Below are 22828 nucleotides of genomic sequence, written 5' to 3' on the forward strand. Positions count from 1 at the left end.
CCAAATTTTCGGCTTCCAAGGAAATATCTACCTTCCCGCACCCTCCCCCTTACCAATAGGCACATTTCCCCTGTTTCCGCCTTCCTTTCCAAGTTGAAACCTTCACTCCTTGCTTGCAGCACCGCCTCCTCGCCGACGACCCTCCTTCACGTTGCTTGCCTTCATCTATCCAGGCAGGTAATCCACACCCGATCCCCATCCTCCTCCTCCTTTCACATCCCAACATGCCCCGACCCCCGGCGTGAAACCTTCCACCCAAATCATGAACCCCTCCATCAAATAAGCGCCGCCCTAAGCCATGGTGCACACAGTATAGCCAGGATCTCAAGGAGCATTTTCCAGCAGAGCAAAAAATCATAGCCGCACGCGCGGATGAGGTCGCGATGGCTGCCATTCGTGCTGACCCCAGATCTTGAAGGAGCACCTCGCCGTCGAGGCCACCATCGATGCCTCACGCACCGACGCGGCGACGCTGTTGGCTGCTTTAAATGACAATTCATGGCGTTTTCTTGAGGGCACCCTTGGTGCCTTCGGCGAAGACTACGAGGTGTTTTCTCAGCGTGCACGTGCTTACCTCATCTCGAGAGCCAGCAGGTTGGTGCCCAGAGTGGCTCAGACAACTCACCACTACGACGAGGGCACCCACGATGCAGAGGCCTCACTCTCTTCCATGTCCAAGGAGCCAATCATCATCTATATCTCCGACAATGAGGAGTAGCTTGTCTTATTGGTTCACTATAAGGACCCATGTTCAGTTTGCTAGCTGCTTCCTTTCCTTAACAAATTCTAGTGAATTGTGCTATCTACTTTTACCATGCAATCTGTTGGTCTAGTGTATATATTCTATATGTCGTGCAATGTGGTGCTCACTTATTAAGTGTTTGGTTAATTAGTTGTCGTGTTTAGTCAACTGTTTGGTTCAATTCTGCAAATGTGATGTTCAATTCTTCAGGGTGCAATTTTCCAATTTGTCAAGCATGCTTGGTTTGTTTAACCGTCTGATCTTCTAGTATGTTATACATTGTGCAATGTGGTGTTCAGTTAATGTTTGGTTCATTTGTTGTGGTGTTTAGTTAACTATTTGGTTGAATTCTGGAATGTGATGTTCAATTGTTGTGGGTGCATTCTGTTATTATATACCATGATTGAATTTGGCTGTACTAAATACATGAGAAAAAAATACAATTGCTATATTTATAAGTTGTTAAGCATGCTTGGTTTGGTTAACTGTCTGATCTTCTATTAGGAGTATGTTATATTATGCAGTGTGGTGCTCAGTTAATGTTTGGTTCATTTGTTGTGGTGTTCAGTTAACTGCTTGGTTCAATTCTGCAATGCGATGTTCAATCGTTGTGGGTGCATTCTGTTATTGTATACCATGTGAGAAATAAATCGAATTTGGCTGTACTATATACATGAGAAACAAATACAATTGCTATATTCCGAGTTGTTAAGCATGCTTGGTTTGGTTAACTGTCTGATCTTCTATTAGGAGTATGTTATATTGTGCAATGTGGTGCTCAGTTAATGTTTGGTTCATTTGTTGTGGTGTTTAGTTAACTGCTTGGTTCAATTCTACAATGCGATGTCCAATTGTCTTGGGTAGAATTTTGTATTATTGTGCATGTGAGGAATAAATCGAATTTGGCTGCACTTAATACATGAGAAACATATACAAGTGCTATATTTCCTAGTTCTTAATCATGCTTGGTTTGGATAAATGGGTTTTCCATGTGGCTTGAATTAATCTGATGAATCTGCAATGTGCTTATTTTTCATCAACATATTTTACAAATAGCATGCGAACCCTTACTTAACCCGATGACTAACTACCTTATATGTGTTGCAGGGAAACAATGGGAAGCACTGAGGTTTACAATCGAGGTTAGCACGTGCATGGTCCGTTGTCTAATAGCACATTATTGTGCAATTGCAAGGACCATTCTAATATTTAGGTTTTTAACAATTTGGTCTTGCACATGTAGGTCCTGCTGTCGGACGTTTTAACCCACTGTTCGACCCTTTTTGCATATGGGGAAATGAGTTGTCCATGAATATCAGTCAAGTCAAGAAACTCAGGAAGATTGTTAGGATAAAGAAATTAGCGACAAAAAACAACAAGATGTTTGTCTGCTCAATGAAGAAGACATCAGCTCACTACAGATGGTACCAACTATTATACCTTGCCGTTTTTATTCCTTTGACCCATTTCCAATATAGAGAAGATATTTATGCACATCCTTGTTTTCAGGCCTTTCCGAAGTAGTTCACTGATGATTACCTCTCAAACCACCTGTATGGTCAGGAGGCGAGGAAGGTATTCATACAACACCCACGGTTCAATATTGAAGTGTTCCTGAAGAGGATGAAGGATGGACGGTCAATCATCCACAGGCACTGGCCTAAAGTTACAAAGACCTTCAACACCAATGAAGGCTCAATATTCGCCTTCTGCTTCTGCAGTTTTCCAGATGAGATACATTTGTCTATGTACCATCTATGATGCTAATTTCGAAAAGTTATAGATGTTTCATGTGAAATTTGGTGTTGGTGCAGTTGTGTAATGGGGTAGCTGAGTGCTGAAGCTATATGATGTTGTACTCTGATGTATTTCAATTATGAAAATGAAATGTATTGTGTGCTTAATAAGAAATGTCAATTAGATTAATAAATGGATTATTAATAATAAGATAATTAGCCTGATAATTGGGTTTTACTATTGTAAACGGTTATTGAGAAAACACCATGGGAGATGACCTCAGGAAACGCACACAGTTTCTAGGAATAAATCATATTGTATTAATGAACAATCACACACGACATTCGCTTGAAAACTGTTTGTGATGGAAAGCCTTTGCCACATAGTTTCTTCTACGCACCGTGTGTGATGCATTGAGTAACGCAAACGACAAAGTTGTTAATACCGTGTGCAATGGAAACACTATCACAAACAATTTAACGAGGAAAATTGTGTGTGATGTACTTGCGAACAGAAACGTTTTCCTTGGAGCGACTGTGTGGATGAATATACGAACGAAAATGTTTTGCGGGGACTGTCTGTGTGGGATGTACTTATGCCCGGAAATGATTTCGCCTGTATAATTGTAGTTTTTAGCACTACTGTACGCATAACCGTATTTGAGCGCTCGCTGGTCGCACATGACCTCATTTTGCCGAGCGTGTGTTCTAGGAGGGAATATCCCCGATGGTTTTCTAGGTCGTGTGGGAAGCACCCCCCTATCGCCCACACTCACTAGGCGACGGTTCCAAATGCCGTCGTGGAAAGGGGTTAAAAACCGTTTGTATAACACCTTGCTATACTAGTGCCCTCTCGTAAGCATCCGCATCCACGAAAGAAGAATTAAGATAAATCTAACAATGGCATGAAACATATGGATCCAACTACCAAAGTAACTAGGGTTTAAACTTTTGTCATTCTCGCAACCCATCATCTACTTACTAATTCTGCAATTCCTTCCCCTAGGCCCAAGCATAGTAATGTGTCATATAGTCGACATTCACACGACACCACTAGCGGAAGAATAACACAACACAACACATCATCAAAATATTGAATGAAAACCAACTTCACATGATTACTTACAACAAGAATTCTCCATGTCCTCAAGAACAAACGAGACTACTCACAAATCATACGCATGTTCATTATCAGAGGAAAATAATGTATGATTAACAATCTGAACATATAATCTTCCACAAATAAACCAACTAGCATCAACGGAAGGAAATATGCCCTAGAGGCAATAATAAAGTTGTTATTTTATATTTCCTTATTCATGATAAAGGTTATTATTCATGCTAGAATTTTATTGATCGGAAACTTAAATACATGTGTGAATACATAAACAAATACCGTGTCCCTAGTAAGCCTCTACTAGACTAGCTCGTTGATCAAAGATGGTTAAGGTTTCCTAACCATGGACATGTGCTGTCATTTGATAAACGGGATCACATCATTCAAAGAATGATGTGATGGACAAGATCCATCCGTTAGCATAGCATATTGATCGTTCAGTTTATTGCTATTGCTTTCTTCATGTCAAATACATATTCCTTCGACTATGAGATTATGCAACTCCCAAATACCAGAGGAATTCCTTGTGTGCTATCAAACATCACAACATAACTGGGTGATCATAAAGATGCTCTACAGGTATCTCCAAAGTTGTTTGTTGAGTTGGCATAGATCGAGATTAGGATTTGTCACATTGAGTATCAGAGAGGTATCTCTGGGCCCTCTCAGTAATACACATCATAAGCTTGCAAGAAAATGACTAAGGATTTAGTCATGGGGTGATGTATTACGGAACAAGTAAAGAGACTTGCCAATAACGATATTGAACTAGGTATGAAGATACCGACGATCGAATCTCGGGAAAGTAATATACCAATGGACAAAGGGAATTACGTATGTTTTCATAATGGTTTGACCGATAAAGATCTTCGTAGAATATGTAGGAACCAATATGGGCATCCAGGTTCCGCTATTGGTTATTGATCGAAGAGGTGTCACGGTCATGTCTCCATAGTTCTCGAACCAGTAGGGTCCGCGCGCTTAACATTCGTTGACGACATAATGTTATATGAGTTATATGATTTGGTGACCGAATGTTGTTCAGAGTCCTGGATGAGATCACGGACATGACGAGGAGTCTCGAAATGGTCTAGAGGTAAAGATATATATATATATATATATATATATATATATATAAGGACGATGGTATTCGGACACCGAAGTGTTTCAGAGTGTACCGGATAGTCATCGGAGTACCGGACCCCCCCCCCCACCTGGGAGGATAGTGGGCCTATTGGGCCACAAGAGGGGAGCACACCAGCCCACAAGGGGCTGGCGCACCCCCCATGGCAGCCGCCCAAGTGGGGGAAAGGAAAGGAGGGGATTCGGCCTCCCCCTTTCCTTCCCCCCTCTGACAAATATGGCAGGGGGCGGCCAAGGGCAGGAGCCCAAGTAGGATTCAGACCTACTTGGGGCACCCCTTGGCCTCTCCCCTCTCCCTCCCACCTACATATATATGGGAAGGGGGCGCCTAGCACATCCAAAACAATTTCCTAGCAGTGTGTGGCACCCCCCTCCACTGTTGCCCCTGGTCATATTTTCATAGTGCTTAGGCAAAGCCTTGTGGAGATAGCTTCACCATCACCGTCACCATGCTGTCGTGCTGCCGAAACTTATCCACTACCTCGCCGTCTTGCTGGATCAAGAAGGCAGAGGACGTCACCGAGCTGAACGTGTGCAGAACGCGGAGGTGTTGTATGGTCGGTACTTGATCGGTTGGAGTGCGAAGAAGTTCGACTACATCAACCGTGTTAACAAACGCTTCCACTTACAGTCTATGAGGGTACATAGACACACTCTCCCCTCTCGCTGCTATGCATCTCCATGTATAGATCTTGCGTGTGCGTAGAATTTTTTTGTTTTTCCATGCAACATTTCCCAATAGTGGTATCCGAGCCTGGTCTATGCGTAGATGATATGCATGAGTAGAACACAAAGAGTTGTGGACGGTGATAGTCATACTGCTTACCACCAATGTATTATTTTGATTCGGCTGTATTGTGCGATGAAGCGGCCCAGACCAACCTTACATGTCCACACACATGAGACCGGTTCCATCGACTGACATGCAACTAGTTTTGCATAAAGGTGGCTGGCGGGTATCGGTTTCTCCTACTTTAGTTGAATAGAATTTGACTATGGCCGGTCCTTGAAGAAGGTTAAAACAACAAACTTGATGAATCACCATTGTGGTTTTTGCGTAGGTAAGAACGGTTCTTGATAGAAGCCCATAACAGCCACGTAAAACTTGCAACAATAAAGTAGAGGACCTCTAACTTGTTTTTGCAGGGCATGTTGTGATGTGATATGGTCAAGATATGATGTGATATATATATATATGTTGATGTATGAGATGATCATGTTTTGTAATATTGACAACCCACAGGAGCCTTAGGGTTGTCTCTTTATTGTATGAAATGCAAACGACATGCAATTGCTTTACTTTATCGCTACGCGTTAGCAATAGTTGTAGAAGCAATAGTCGGCAAGACGACCCTGAGGGAGTCCTGGATTAGGGGGTCTCCGGATAGCCGGACTATATCCTTTGGCCGGACTGTTGGACTATTAAGATACAGGATTGAAGACTTCGTCCCGTGTTCGGATGGGACTCTACTTGGCGTGGAAGGCAAGCTAGGCAATACGGATATTATATCTCCTCCTTTGTAACCAACCTTGTGTAACCCTAGCCCCCTCCGGTGTCTATATAAACCAGAGGGTTTTAGTCCGTAGGACAACAGACAATCATACCATAGGCTAGCTTGTAGGGTTTAGCCTCTCTGATCTCGTGGTAGATCTACTCTTGTAATACTCATATCATCAAGAACAATCAAGCAGGACGTAGGGTTTTACCTCCATCAAGAGGGCCCGAACCCGGGTAAACATCGTGTCCCCTGCCTCTTGTTACCATCTGCCTTAGACGCACAGTTCGGGACCCCCTACCCGAGGTCTGCCGGTTTTGACACCGACATTGGTGCTTTCATTGAGAGTTCCACTGTGTCGTCACCATAAGGCTTGATGGCTCCTTCGATCATCGCTAGCTATGCGGTCCAGGGTGAGGCTTTCCTCCCCGGACAGATCTTCATATTCGACGGCTTTGCACTGCGGGACAATTTGCTTGGCCATCTGGAGCAGATTGAGAGCTACGCCCCTGGCCATCAGGTCAGATTTGGAAACTTGAACTACACGGCTGACATCCGTGGAGACTTGATCTTCGACGGATTCGAGCCCATGTCGGACGGGCCGCACAGTCTTGACGAGCATGACGTAACTCTGCCGTCGGACAGTGTTCGGGAGATCGCATCCGCAGCCACTCCGGCCCTTAATCCGGAGCAAGTCACACCAACCGAGAGCGGAGGGATGGACCCCGCCATGGAGGACGCACTCTCAGTGGCGATAGAGCCGGATACTGACTTCACCCCGTACGAGAGCCGTGTCACCGAACCACTGGATTTATCCCCAGCCACGGACTCCGAGCCGCCTACATCTGTGCCTGTCGAAACCGACGGGTCACCGATCATGGAGTTCACCTCCGCAGATATCTATCAGCACTCACCTTTCGGAGATGTGCTAAATTCATTAAGGTCTCTCTCCCTGTCAGGAGAACCCTAGCCGAACTATGTCCGGCTAGAATGGGATGCGGACGATGAAGAAATTCGCTGCCCACCCACCACCCACTTAGTAGCCACTGTCGACGACTTAACCGACATGCTCGACTTCGACTCCGAAGACATCAACGGTATGGACGACGATGCAGGAGACGAGCCGGAACCACCGCCCATAGGGTGCTGGACCGCTACTTCATCACATGGCGTATACATGGTGGACACCCGTAACACCCCGGATATGATTTTCCCAATTTGTACTCCAACCCTTGCCGTTTCCGGCGTTAAGTTATTTTATTTTCTCGAGTTCGGGTTTTTGTCTCCATGTGTTGTTATCATTGTCATGCATCTCATATCATGTCATCATGTGCATTGCATTTGCATACATGTTCATCTCATGCATTCAAGCTTTTTCCCCGTTGTCCGTTTTGCATTCCGGCGTTCCGTTCTCCTCCGGTGGTCATTTCTACCTTTCTTTCGTGTGTGGGGATTAAACATTTCCGGATTGGACCGAGACTTGCCAGGCGGCCTTGGTTTACTACTGATAGACCGCCTGTCAAGTTTCGTACCATTTGGACTTCGTTTGATACTCCAACGGTTAACCGAGGGACCGAAAAGGCCTCGTGTGTGTTGCAGCCCAACACCCCTCCAGTTTGGCCCAAAACCCATCAAAACCCTCTCCATCATCTAGAGCGTTCGATCACGATCGCGTGGCCGAAAACCGCACCTCATTTGGACACTCCTAGCTCCATCTATATCTATATAAAGACCCCCTCCTCAAAATTCCGGATCTCCCCGTCCAAACCCTAAAAAAAACCACCTCACTCCGCGCCGGACACATCCGTCCCCGGCCGGACAGCGTCCGACGCCGTGCCCCAGCCTATCGGGCGCCGATACGTGGCGCCACGGCCACATCGCCGTCCCGCGCCCGCTGGGCCCAAGGCGGGCCCTCTCCTTCGCCGCGCCGGGCCGTCGGCCTCCCGCGCCCCGCCGCCTCCTTCATCCTCGCCGGCCGCCACCAGCCTCTCCGCCGCACCGTCGCCGCTCCGGCTCCCCGGCGGCCGGATCCGGCGAGATCCGGCCCGGGAGCGCCTCCCCGCCGCCTCCTCATCAACTCCGGCGATCCCCGTCGACATTTCCGGCCAACCTCGATCCGCGTGCCGCCGGATCTGGATCTGAGACTTGGCCTGGTTGACTTTTTATCCCCGAAACCCTAATATTTTTTCCCATGTTCATCATGTCATAACTCCGCATCCGTAGCTCCGTTTTGGGCATATAGCATATCAAAATGTTCGTCTCAGAGAGCACATCACTTCATCTCATTGCATCATTTTCATTTGAGCTCATCTTGAGGCCCGAAATACTGTTAGAAGAATGCCATTTGAGATAATTGTCAGATCTGCTGCTCCAATTAGATATTTGTCATTTTTTGCCATGATTAAAGTGTGCATGATATGGCCCTGAGCTCTTCACGAGTTTTGTTATATGTTTTGCCATCTATCCAGAGGTGCAACCCATGTATTTTTGTGATGTGTGTGGTGACTAGAACAAGCTTGCAAAGTGGAGCATTCGTTAATGCTGATTTCAGGGACTTAGCATTTCCACTAAGTCCTTGATCTGTTTATCTCAATATGCCATATGTTCATGTTGTTTCCTAGTGATCCGTGCCTCTTTTGAGGATGATAAGTAAGGGTGTTTTGTTAATCTTGTAGTGCTCTATCCATACATGTCTTTGTTTGCAATTATGGAGCACCCTAGCTTGAGTCAATCGAGCTCTACTTTTGTCATTTCGTGAATCTGGGCAGATTGTCTACTTGTTAGCGATTTTGCCGAGGATGTTGTAGTTGATCCGTGCATGCCATGTTATTGTTCTTGCCATGTCTAGCTTGTATTTTGTGTATTCTTGATGGGTGTATGCTTAGGTTTTCATGACTTGCTCTGTAGTGAGTGCATCGAGCTCGTAAACATGCCTACTTGATATCTGTTTCAGCATGCTCCAGTTTTCACTAAGTCTGTGATCTGTTCGTGTTTTTGCCATGTTCACATGCTTGCAAATGTATTTTCTGATCCCTTTTGGCTCAAGGTCACTAAGGGACTTTTGTTAAGCTCTTTGAGTAGCTCCATGCCATGCTTTACTTTGCCATGTTCAGGTCCTGTAGCATATAGTTTTCATGCTCCAAAGAGTGCTATCTGATCTAAAATTCCAGACAAGTGTTAATTTCACTAAGTCTGAAATCTGTTTACCAAATGCATTTTTGCCATGCTTGTTTGAACCTGTTAATGGATGAATTGGCCGTAGCTCAGTGCTAGTCTTTTGTTAAGCATCATGAATGGATCCCTGCCATGTATTTTGATGCCATGTTTGGGTGCTGTAGCATGTTCATCTTGTTGCATTTAGATGGCTACTTGTTGTAAATCGCAGACCGGTGTCATATTTGAATTGCTTGCCATTTCCAAACCACCGATTCCGGCGGTCTTTATATCATTTTCAAGAGATTTCGTCTCACCTTTCCAGTGGCACACTTGGATTTCCATGTTGAGGCCAGGTTCATTCATTCCTTGTCAAATCTTGCATATGCATCACATATCGCATCCCACATAGCATACCATGTTTGCATCATATTTTTTGAGCTTTGCACGTGGTTGATTGTGTCCTTGTTGCTTGTTTGTCTTGTTTGGGTAGAGCCGGGAGACGAGTTCGCTAACGAGGAGCCCGTTTAGTTTGCTTTCGAGGATCCAGTCAACTCTGAAAACTTTGCAGGCAAGATGATCATACCCTCGAAATCACTACTATCTTTGCTTTGCTAGATGCTCGCTCTTTTGCTATGCCTATGCTACGATGCCTACCACTTGCTTATCATGCCTCCCAAATTGCCATGTCAAACCTCTAACCCACCATGTCCTAGCAAACCATTGATTGGCTATGTTATCGCTTTGCTCAGCCCCTCTTATAGCATTGCTAGTTGCAGGTGAAGATTGGAGACCGTTCCTTGTTGGAACATTATTTACTTGTTGGGATATCATTATATTGCCTTGTTATCTTAATGCATCTATATACTTGGTAAAGGGTGGAAGGCTCGGCCTCTCGCCTAGTGTTCTGTTCCACTCTTGCCGCCCTAGTTTCCGTCATATCGGTGTTATGTTCCCGGATTTTGCGTTCCTTACGCGGTTGGGTTATAATGGGAACCCCTTGATAGTTCGCCTTGAATAAAGATTTTCCAGCAATGCCCAACCTTGGTTTTACCATTTGCCACCTAGCCTCTTTTCCCTTGGGTTTCCGGAGTCCGAGGGTCATCTTATTTAAACCCCCCGGGCCAGTGCTCCTCTGACTGTTGGTCCGAACCAGGCAGCCTGCGGGGCCACCTCGGGGAAACTCAAGGGTTGGTTTTACTCGTAGCTTGACCTATCTGAATGTGCCCTGAGAACGAGATATGTGCAGCTCCTATCGGGATTTGTCGGCACATTCGGGCGGTGTTGCTGGATTTGTTTTAACTTCTCGAAGTGTCTTGAAGAACCGGGATACCGAGTCTGATCGGAACATCTCTGGAGGAGGTCTATTCCTTCGTTGACCATGAGAGCTTGTCATGGGCTAAGTTGGGACTCCCCTGCAGGGATTTGAACTTTCGAAAGCCGTGCCCGTGGTTATGGGAAGATGGGAATTTGCTAATGTCTGGTTGTAGATAACTTGAATCTTAACTTAATTAAAATGAATCAACTGTGTGAGTTGCCGTGATGGTCTCTTCTCGGCGGAGTCCGGGAAGTGAACACGGTGTTGGAGTTATGCTTGTGCAGGTTGTTCTCTAGATTACTCACTTGCGCCTTGCCTCCTCTTCTCGCTCTCTTTTGCGAATAGGATAGCCACCATATATGCTAGTCGCTTGATGCAGCTCCACATATTTTCCTTTGCCTTACCTATTAAGCTTAAATAGTCTTGATCGCGAGGGTGCGATATTGCTGAGTCCCTGTGGCTCACAGATTACTTCCAAACCAGATGCAGGGCCCGATGATTCCGTTCCAGATGACGCGCTTGAGCTCAAGTGGGAGTTCGACGAGGACTCACGCCGATACTACGTGTCTTTCCCTGATGATCAGTAGTGGTGCCCAGTTGGGGTGATCGGGACCGTGTCGCATGTTGGGTTTGTCTTTTATTTTGGTGCCGTAGTAGGGCCATGAGTGTTTGAATGTTGTAATGCTATTTATGTACCTTTGATTGACGTGGCGAGTGTAAGCCAACTATGTATCTCCCCTTTTATTATCTATATTACATGGGATGTTGTGAAGATTGCCTAACTTGCGACATTGCTTTCAATGCGGTTATGGCTCTAAGTCGTGCCTCGACACGTGGAAGCTATAGCCGCATCGAGGGCGTTACAAGTTGGTAATCAGAGCCTTCCCCGACCTTAGGAGCCCCCATTGCTTGATCGTTTTTAGCAGCCGTTGTTGTGTCTAGAAAAATGTTTTGAGTCATTTAGGAATTATATATCGGAGAGTTTAGGAATTCTTTTTACTCCCCAGTCTCCTCATCGCTCTGGTAAGGCATCCTAACATAGAGTTTTGACTCTTCTCTTCTCAAATTTCACAAAAAAAATTAGGATCACGCGGGTATCTTGGAATCGTTCCGATGGTTTTGTGACGAGAACATTGTTCTTGGTGCCTCCTGTCTTTAGGGGTTGTGGCAGTGTCCCGGGGAGTTGAGCTCCGAGGTGTTGTCGTCACAATTTTATCATTGCAGTTCTGGAATACCTGAGTTTAGTACGCCGACATCGAAAATCTCTTTTATGCAGTTCGTTGGTGAGATAACCTCGACGCCACCCAGTACTGGGGCGGGAGTTCGGGAGTATCGCCATAACTTGTATAACGGATGCTTTTCGAAGGTTGAGGTAGATGGTTTCCGAAGTTTTTCTTGGTTATGTGTTGAAGGATGGATACAACTGGATGTAGGAATTGCTAGATTTGGGTGAGATATTATGCTTCCCCTGTATCTCCAACACCTGATTGCATAACCGGAAAGGTTCGGGAGTTTCATAGGTGGGAATTCTTGTAGCTCTAGTCCTTCTTCCACGGATATTTGGTTTGAGATTGGGATTTCTTACCGAGTATTCGTTCTTGATCCGTACCTTGTTGATTTATTTCTCTACCTAAATTCTAAGTGGCTTCTCAATTTATGGATATGTGACCATTTCAAGAGGAATGCATTCGTTCATTTTGTTCGGATGTGAAGACTATATGTTGCAATTTTCATTCTGTTGTATTCAGCTTCAATATTTGTCTATCAATGTGCTAATGGATGTCACCCTCTTCAGGATGGCTCCCGCTAAGAGCACCAATCAGAATCAGAATCAGGATCCGCCACCACCTCCACCTCCTCCGGAGGCATGGCAAGCTGTGATGGCCGCAACCAATGCAAACACGCAGTTGATCATGCAAATTCTTCAAGAGCGCAATCAAGCGAACCAAGGCAACCAAGGCAACAATCAAAATCACTTTTCTACACTCAACCAGTTCCTTGCTAACGGGCCAAAGACTTTCAGCAATTGTGTTGAGGCAACTGATGCTGACGATTGGCTCATGGACTTGTGCAAGCATTTCGAGTGCAGTAACGTCAGGCCTGAGGACTTTGTCAAGTTCGCTTCCTTTCAACTCAAAGATCAAGCTGCAGAATGGTTCCAACAGTACAAGGATTCCAGAGGAGGCCGTGTGATTACCTGGGATGAATTCCGTCAAGACTTCAAAGCTCATCATATCCCTCAGAGCGTGGTTGAAAGCAAGCGTGAGGAATTCCGCAACCTGAAGCAAGGCTCTTTGTCTGTCTATGACTACAACAAGTTGTTTCAGAAGCTCGCCCGCTTTGCTAAGCAGGACATCCCTGATGAGAAGAGCATGATATACCAGTTCAGGGGTGGTCTCAGAGAAGAAATCCAGCCAGCTCTTGTTCTCTTTGAGCCCTTGAGGTACGATTCGTTCTACAACATGGCATTGAAGCAAGAGGCTGCTCAACTGAGGTGTGATGCTTCCAAGAAGTGAGTCAGAGACACTACTCCTTCTTCCTCTACTCAAGTGGCCAAGCAGCAGAAGTATTGGCTTCCTCCTCCTCCGTTCCGTCAGCCGTATCAGCAGAAGAGCAAAGGTGGCCGTGGATCTTCCCACCCACCCAACCCCGGCTTTCAGAACAAGACTTCGTCTCAAGCTCCAAGATCGAGTGCTCCGTATCACCGTCTGCTTTCAGAGGTCATGTGCAACAAGTGCCAACAGAAGGGTCACTATGCCAACAAGTGAATCAACCAGAGGCGTCTCCCTCCTCCTCCTCCTCCTGTGAGATCGGCAAGTACAGCTATGGTCAAGCATAACCCCAAGCACGCCAAGGTCAACTTGATGAATGCAGCTCAGGCAGAGGATTCGTCAGATGTCATCATTGGTAACCTTCCTGTTTACGATATTCCAGCAAGAGTTCTTTTTGACACTGGTGCATCGCATTGTTTCATGTCAAAGCCATTTTTTACCAAGCATGAGTTCGTTTCTTCTCATTTGGGTAAACAAATGGATATCGTTTCTCCTGGCAAACGTTTGAGTGCAAGTCTGGAGGTGCCAGATGTTACTATCACCTTGGGCGACTACAAGTTCCTTTCTTCCCCAATGGTTCTTGGTAACTCGGATATTGATCTTATTCTCGGGATGGATTGGCTTTCTAAGCACAAGGCGCATCTGGATTGTGCAGCCAGGCAGATTCAATTGACTCATTCGTCTGAGGATGTCATTGTCTTTGCCGCTTGTGATGATACCATCCGTCTTTTTTCTCTCAATGAGAAGGGTGAATTGGATTCCATCTCGCAAATTCCAGTCGTTTGCGAATATCAAGACGTCTTTCCAGAAGAGCTTCCAGGAATGCCTCCGCACCGGCCAGTTGAATTCGTCATCGATCTTGAGCCTGGCACGGAACCAGTGTGCAAGCGTCCTTACAAGCTCGGACCTGAAGAGTTGAAGGAGTTGAAGAAGCAACTCGATATTCAAGAGAGAATGGGTCTCATCCGGCCGAGTTCTTCTCCGTGGGGTTGTGGTGTTCTTTTTGTGAAGAAGAAGGATGGAACGGACCGACATTGTGTTGATTACCGTCCATTGAACAAGAAGACCATCAAGAACAAATACCCACTTCCCAACATCAACGAGCTGTTCGAACAACTCAAAGGTGCCCAAGTATTCTCCAAGCTTGATCTCAGTATGGGTTATCATCAGATTCGAATCCGTGAGCAAGATATTCCCAAGACGGCTTTCAGGACAAGCTATTGTTCATATGAATACACTGTCATGTCTTTTGGCCTCGTCAACGCTCCTCTGACGTTCTCTCGCATGATGAACTTCATCTTCAATGCCTACACCAATGACTTCGTTTTGTTCTATCTCGACGACATTCTAGTCTTTTCGAAGAACAAGGAAGATCATGCCAAGCACTTGCGTTTGGTACTCGATAAGCTGAGGGAACACCAGTTCTATGCCAAGTTCTCCAAGTGCGAATTTTGGCTTGATGAGGTTCTTTATCTTGGTCATATCATCTCTGCCAAGGGCATTGCGGTGAATCCTGAGGTGTCTGCAATTGTAAATTGGGAACCTCCTCAGAACATGAAGCAACTCCGTAGCTTCCTCGGTCTCGCAAGCTACTGTCGAAGATTCATTGAAAACTTTTCTAAGATCGCGAAGCCTCTCTCAAATCTTCTCCAGAAGAACGTCAAGTACGTTTGGTCTCCGGAGTGTGACATTGCTTTCAACACTTTGAAAGAGAAATTGGTCACTGCTCCAGTTCTTACTCCGCCTGATGAATCCAAACCGTACGAGGTCTTTTGCGATGCCTCTCTCCAAGGTCTTGGCGCAGTGTTGATGCAAGAGAAGAAAGTTGTGGCTTATACCTCTCGCCAGTTGAAGCCCAACGAGAAGAACTACCCCACTCATGACCTCGAGTTGGCGGCAGTTGTGCATGCTCTTTTGACTTTGAGACATCTCTTATTGGGAAGAAAAGTGGACATTTTCACTGATCACAAGAGTCTCAAGTACATCTTCACTCAGCCTAATCTCAACCTCAGGCAGACTCGATGGGTCAAAATGATTCAAGAGTATAATCCGAGTATCGAGTATACTCCAGGCAAGGCCAATGTGATTGCTGATGCATTGAGCAGGAAGGCTTATTGCAACAGTCTGATTCTCAAGCCTTATCAACCCGAGCTTTGTGAAGCTTTCCGCAAACTTAATCTGCAAGTTGTTCCTCAAGGTTTCCTCGCCAACCTTCAAGTCTCTCCTACCTTGGAAGATCAGATTCGCCAAGCCCAGCTTCTTGATGCCATGGTGAAAAAGGTGAAGATTGGGATTGCCAAGAGTCAACCCAAGTACAAGTGCTACCGCCTTGATGACAAGGATACTCTCTTCTTCGAGGATCGTATTGTTGTGCCCAAAGGTGACCTTCGTAAAGTGATCATGAATGAGGCTCACAATTCTCTCCTCTCCATCCACCCTGGGAGCACGAAGATGTATTAGGACCTCAAGCAGGCTTATTGGTGGACTCGAATGAAGCGCGAGATTGCTCAATTCGTGAATGAATGTGATGTCTGTAGAAGAGTGAAGGCAGAACACCAAAGGCCAGCTGGTCTCCTCCAACCTCTTGCCATTCCAGAATGGAAGTTTGACCACATTGAGATGGACTTCGTGACTGGGTTTCCAAAGTCCAAGCGTGGCAATGATTCTATATTCGTTGTCATCGACAAAATCACTAAAGTGGCTCACTTTCTGCCTATCAAAGAGTCAATCACTGCAGCTCAATTGGCGGAACTCTATACCTCTCGAATTGTCTCTCTACACGGTATTCCACAAGTGATCTCTTCAGACCGTGGCAGCATCTTTACCTCCAAGTTTTGGGATTCTTTTCAGAAGGCCATGGGCACCAACATCCGCTTCAGCACAACTTTCCATCCTCAAACTAGCAGTCAAGTCGAGCGTGTCAACCAGATTCTTGAAGACATGCTCAGGGCTTGTGTGATCTCCTTCGGCATGAAGTGGGAGGATTGTCTTCCTTATGCTGAATTCTCCTACAACAACAGTTTTCAAGCAAGTTCGGGCAAGGCCCCATTCGAAATTCTGTATGGCAGGAAGTGCCGTACCCCTCTCAACTGGTTTGAAACCGGTGAACGTCAGCTTCTTGGAAATGACTTAATCACAGAGGCAGAGGAAATGTGCAAAGTCATTCGAGATAACCTCAAAGCAGCCCAATCCCGCCAAAAGAGCTACTATGATAGTAAGCACCGTGATTTGGCTTTCGAGATCGGAGATCATGTTTACCTCCGCGTCTCTCCTATGAAACGTACTCGTCGCTTCAATATCAAATGGAAGCTTGCACCTAGATACGTGGGACCTTTCAAGATTGTCAGCAAGAGAGGCGATCTCGCCTATCAACTCGAGCTTCCTTCAAACTTTGCAAATGTTCATGACGTGTTCCATGTCTCTCAGCTTCGAAAGTGCTTCAAGCCTCCTGACCGCACCGTCAACTTCGAGGACATTGAGCTCCAAGAAGATCTCTCTTATCGTGAGCACCCCGTTGCTATTCTTGAAGAGACTGAACGCAAGACTCGCAACAAGTCAATCAAATTCCTCAAAGTCAAGTGGTCACACCATTCCGACCGTGAAGCTACTTGGGAACGCGAGGATCACCTCCGTTCTGAGTACCCGGCGTTCTTCTAGTCCTAGATCTCGGGACGAGATCCTTTCGTAGTGGTGGAGTGTTGTAACACCCCGGATATGATTTTCCCAATTTGTACTCCAACCCTTGCCGTTTCCGGTGCTAAGTTATTTTATTTTCTCGGGTTCGGGTTTTTGTCTCCTTGTGTTGTTATCGTTGTCATGCATCTCATATCATGTCATCATGTGCATTGCATTTGCATACGTGTTCATCTCATGCATTCGAGCTTTTTCCCCGTTGTCCGTTTTGCATTCCGGCGCTCCGTTCTCCTCCGGTGGTCATTTCTACCTTTCTTTCGTGTGTGGGGATTAAAAATTTCCGGATTGGACCGAGACTTGCCAGGCGGCCTTGGTTTACTACCAATAGACCGCCTGTCAAGTTTCGTACCATTTGGACTTCGTTTGATACTCCAACGGTTAACCGAGGGACCAAAAAGGCCTCGTGTGTGTTGCAGCCCAACACCCCTCCAATTTGGCCCAAAACCCATCAAAACCCTCTCCATCATCTAGAGCGTTCGATCACGATCGCGTGGCCGAAAACCGCACCTCATTTGGACACTCCTAGCTCCCTCTATGTCTATATAAAGACCCCCTCCTCAAAATTCCGGATCTCCCCGTCCAAACCCTAAAAAAACCACCTCGCGCCGCGCCGGACACGTCCGTCCCCGGCCGGACAGCGTCCAACGCCGCGCCCCAGCCTATCGGGCGCCAACACGTGGCGCCGCGCCCACATCGCCGTCCCGCACCCGCCGGGCCCAAGGAGGGCCCTCTCCTTCGCCGTGCCGGGCCGGCGGCCTCCCGCGCCCCGCCGCCTCCTTCCTCCTCGCCGGCCGCCGCCAGCCTCTCTGACACACCGCCGCCACTCCAGCTCCCCGGCGGCCGGATCCGGCGAGATCCGGCCTGGGCGCGCCTCCCCGCCGCCTCCTCATCAACTCCGGCGATCCCCGTCGACATTTCCGGCCAACCTCGATCCTCGTGCCGCCGGATCTGGATCTGAGACTTGGCCCGGTTGACTTTTTATCCCCGAAACCCTAATATTTTTGCCCATGTTCATCATGACGTAACTCCGCATCCGTAGATCCGTTTTGGGCATATAGCATATCAAAATGTTCGTCTCAGAGAGCACATCATTTCATCTCATTGCATCATTTTCATTTGAGTTCATCTTGATGCCCGAAATGCTGTTAGAAGAATGCCATTTGAGATAATTGTCAGATCTGCTGCTCCAATTAGATATTTGTCATTTTTGCCATGATTAAAGTGTGCATGATATGCCCCTGAGCTCTTCACGAGTTTTGTTATATGTTTTGCCATCTACCTAGAGGTGCAACCCATGTATTTTTGTGATGTGTGTGGTGACTAGCACAAGCTTGCAAAGTGGAGCATTCGTTAATGCTGATTTCAGGGACTTTGCATTTCCACTAAGTCCTTGATCTGTTTATCTCAATATGCCATATGTTCATGTTGTTTCCTAGTGATCCGTGCCTCTTTTGAGGATGATAAGTAAGGGTGTTTTGTTAATCTTGTAGTGCTCTATCCATCCATGTCTTTGTTTGCAATTATGGAGCACCCTAGCTTGAGTCAATCGAGCTCTACTTTTGTCATTTCGTGAATCTGGGCAGATTGTCTACTTGTTAGCGATTTTGCCGAGGATGTTGTAGTTGATCCGTGCATGCCATGTTATTGTTCTTGCCATGTCTAGCTTGTATTTTGTGTATTCTTGATGGGTGTATGCTTAGGTTTTCATGACTTGCTCTGTAGTGAGTGCATCGAGCTCGTAAACATGCCTACTTGATATCTGTTTCAGCATGCTCCAGTTTTCACTAAGTCTGTGATCTGTTTGTGTTTTTGCCATGTTCACATGCTTGCAAATGTATTTTCTGATCCCTTTTGGCTTAAGGTCACTAAGGGACTTTTGTTAAGCTCTTTGAGTAGCTCCATGCCATGCTTTACTTTGCCATGTTCAGGTCCTGTAGCATATAGTTTTCATGCTCCAAAGAGTGTTAATTTTGATGCCATGTTTGGGGCTGTAGCATGTTCATCTTGTTGCATTTAGATGGCTACTTGCTGTAAATCGCAGACCGGTGTCATATTTGAATTGCTTGCCATTTCCAAACCACCGATTCCGGCGGTCTTTATATCGTTTTCAAGAGATTTCGTCTCACCTTTCCAGTGGCACACTTGGATTTCCATGTTGAGGCCAAGTTCATTCATTCCTTGTCAAATCTTGCATATGCATCACATATCGCATCCCGCATAGCATACCATGTTTGCATCATATTGTTTGAGCTTTGCACGTGGTTGATTGTGTCCTTGTTGCTTGTTTTTCTTGTTTGGGTAGAGCCGGGAGACGAGTTCGCCAACGAGGAGCCCGTTGAGTTTGCTTTCGAGGATCCAGTCAACTCTGACAATTTTGCAGGCAAGATGATCATACCCTTGAAATCACTACTATCTTTGCTTTGCTAGATGCTCGCTCTTTTGCTATGCCTATGCTACGATGCCTACCACTTGCTTATCATGCCTCCCAAATTGCCATGTCAAACCTCTAACCCACCATGTCCTAGCAAACCGTTGATTGGCTATGTTACCGCTTTGCTCAGCCCCTCTTATAGCGTTGCTAGTTGCAGGTGAAGATTGGAGAGCGTTCCTTGTTGGAACATTATTTACTTGTTGGGATATCATTATATTGCCTTGTTATCTTAATGCATCTATATACTTGGTAAAGGGTGGAAGGCTCGGCCTCTCGCCTAGTGTTTTGTTCCACTCTTGGCGCCCTAGTTTCCGTCATATCGGTGTTATGTTCCCGGATTTTGCGTTCCTTACGCGGTTGGGTTATAACGGGAACCCCTTGATAGTTCGCCTTGAATAAAGCTTTTCCAGCAATGCCCAACCTTGGTTTTACCATTTTCCACCTAGCCTCTTTTCCCTTGGCTTTTCGGAGCCCGAGGGTCATCTTATTTAAACCCCCCGGGCCAGTGCTCCTCTGAGTGTTGGTCCGAACCAGGCAACCTGCGGGGCCACCTCGGGGAAACTTGAGGGTTGGTTTTACTCGTAGCTTGACCTATCTGAGTGTGCCCTGAGAACGAGATATGTGCAGCTCCTATCGGGATTTGTCGGCACATTCGGGCGGTGTTGCTGGATTTGTTTTTACTTGTCGAAGTGTCTTGAAGAACCGGGATACCGAGTCTGATCGGAACGTCTCGGGAGGAGGTCTATTCCTTCGTTGACGGTGAGAGCTTGTCATGGGCTAAGTTGGGACTCCCCTGCAGGTATTTGAACTTTTGAAAGCCGTGCCTGCGGTTATGGGCAGATGGGAATTTGCTAATGTCTGGTTGTAGATAACTTGAACCTTAACTTGATTAAAATGAATCAACTGTGTGAGTTGCCGTGATGGTCTCTTCTCGGCGGAGTCCGGGAAGTGAACACGATGTTGGAGTTATGCTTGCGCAGGTTGTTCTCTAGATTACTCGCTCGCGCCTTGCCTCCTCTTCTCGCTCTCTTTTGCGAACAGGATAGCCACCATATATGCTAGTCGCTTGCTGCAGCTCCACATATTTTCCTTTGCCTTACCTATTAAGCTTAAATAGTCTTGATCGCGAGGGTGCGAGATTGCCGAGTCCCTGTGGCTCACAGATTACTTCCAAACCAGATGCAGGGCCCGATGATTCCGTTCCAGATGACGCGCTTGAGCTCAAGTGGGAGTTCGATGAGGACTGACGCCGATACTACGTGTCTTTCCCTGATGATCAGTAGTGGTGTCCAGTTGGGGTGATCGGGACCGTGTCGCATGTTGGGTTTGTCTTTTATTTTGGCGCCGTAGTCGGGCCATGAGTGTTTGAATGTTGTAATGCTATTTATGTACCTTTGATTGACGTGGCGAGTGTAAGCCAACTATGTATCTCCCCTTTTATTATCTATATTACATGGGATGTTGTGAAGATTGCCTAACTTGCGACATTGCTTTCAATGCGGTTATGCCTCTAAGTCGTGCCTCGACACGTGGGAGCTATAGCCGTATCGAGGGCATTACAACACCCCCAAAGAAGCCAATGGTGATGAGAAAGCGGAGGATGACCCCTCGAAGAAGCAACCCAAGCGCCGATGTCAGCGGCGCCGCTCTAAGTCCCGCCACAGCAAAAACAGCGATAATAATAGTCCACGTGACTCAGGAAGAAACGACAACTGCACCACCCCGGTGGCAGAACGCGATCAAGATGCAAACTGTACACATAGTACGGATCCGACGTCTGAACACGCTGACGCCAAGGATACGCCTCATCAATCCCCATCTAGGGAAGAAAACAGTCCGGACGAAGATGCACCCATCATCCCGGAAACACACTTGGAGCAAGAGAACCTCTGTAGAAGGCTCATTGCCACAGCGAGAAGCCTGAAAAAACAGAAGCAAAGGCTCAAGGTCGCACAAAATACGCTCAACAGCAAGTGGAACAAAGTAACAAAGTATGGTGGAAGTTACCATCCAAATAGCTATCCAAAGCGCAAGCTATTACCGGAATTCGACGATGAGGCCTTAGAGCCCATGCAGCCGAAAAGTGATACGGCCAACCGGCCGGATCCACCACCCTGTGAACGTGATAGAGCAGCTAACAAAGTCACGCATAATTCAACACACGATCTACATGAGAACTTGCGTCAAAAATCCGGCGTGACAGATCTATCTATGGATCTAGGAAGCGCGCTACAGTACACAACCAACACCGAATACTACAACCATCCGAACACCATGGCGCATCCCAATACAAGGGTGCCGCACACCCCTTATGTTTCACTGATGAGGTGCTGGATCACGAATTCCCATAGGGATTCAAACCGGTGAACATAGAGGCGTATGACGTAACCACAGACCCTGGAGTCTGGATAGAGGACTTCACCCTCCACATCCATATGGCTCATGGAGACGATCTCCATGCCGTTAAATACTTTCCCCTCAAGCTTAAAGGGCCAGCTAGGCACTGGCTGAAAAGCCTCCCCAAAAACTCAATTGGAAGTTGGGAGGAGCTCGAGGACGCTTTCCGGGCCAATTTTCAAGGGACTTATGTCCGACCTCCGGATGCAGACGATTTAAGTCATATAATCCAACAGTTCGGAGAGTCCGCTCGAAAGCTTTGGAACAGGTTCCTCACCAAGAACCAAATTGTCGACTGTCCGGATGCCGAAGCCTTAGCATATTTCAAACACAGCGTCCGAGACGAATGGCTAGCCAGACACCTCGGTCCAGAAAAACCAAGAACAATGGCAGCCCTAACAAGCCTCATGACCCGCTTTTGTGCGGGTGAGGACAACTGGTTGGCCCGTAGCAGCACCAATGACCCAAGAACATCTGAAGTCAGGGATGGCAATGGTAAGCCATGACGAAACAAAAACAAACATCAAAATAAAGAAGGTAGCCCAGATAACACGGCGGTAAACGCCGGATTCAGGGGCTCTCGACCAGGTCAGTGGAAAAGCCTTTCAAAGGCAGCAGAGAAGGATAATCTGGCCTAAACAAAATTCTTGATAAACTCTGTCAGATTCACGGCACCCCAGACAAACCTGCAAATCATACCGACAGAGAATGTTGGGTCTTCAAGCAGGCTGGTAAGCTAAACGCCGAACACAAAGGGGAAGAGACACCAAGCGAAGACGAGGATGAACCTCGCCAGCAAAGCGCCGGAGGATAGAAAAAGTTCCCACCAGAGGTCAAAACAGTAAACATGATCCAAGTGAGAAAGGGGAGAAGCAATCACGCACCCCAATGCACACGTGCCATAAAGCCCGTCACCCCTAGGCTCAACCCCTGGTTGGCCTACCTGGTCACTTTTGATCGTAGGGATCACAATACAAATATCCGACGCGAAGGACTGACGGCCTTGGTGTTAGACCCAATAATAAACGGGTACCATTTCACAAGGGTCCT

The sequence above is a fragment of the Triticum urartu genome, chromosome 4, assembly GCF_003073215.2.
Source record: "Triticum urartu cultivar G1812 chromosome 4, Tu2.1, whole genome shotgun sequence".
NCBI lineage: Eukaryota > Viridiplantae > Streptophyta > Magnoliopsida > Poales > Poaceae > Triticum > Triticum urartu.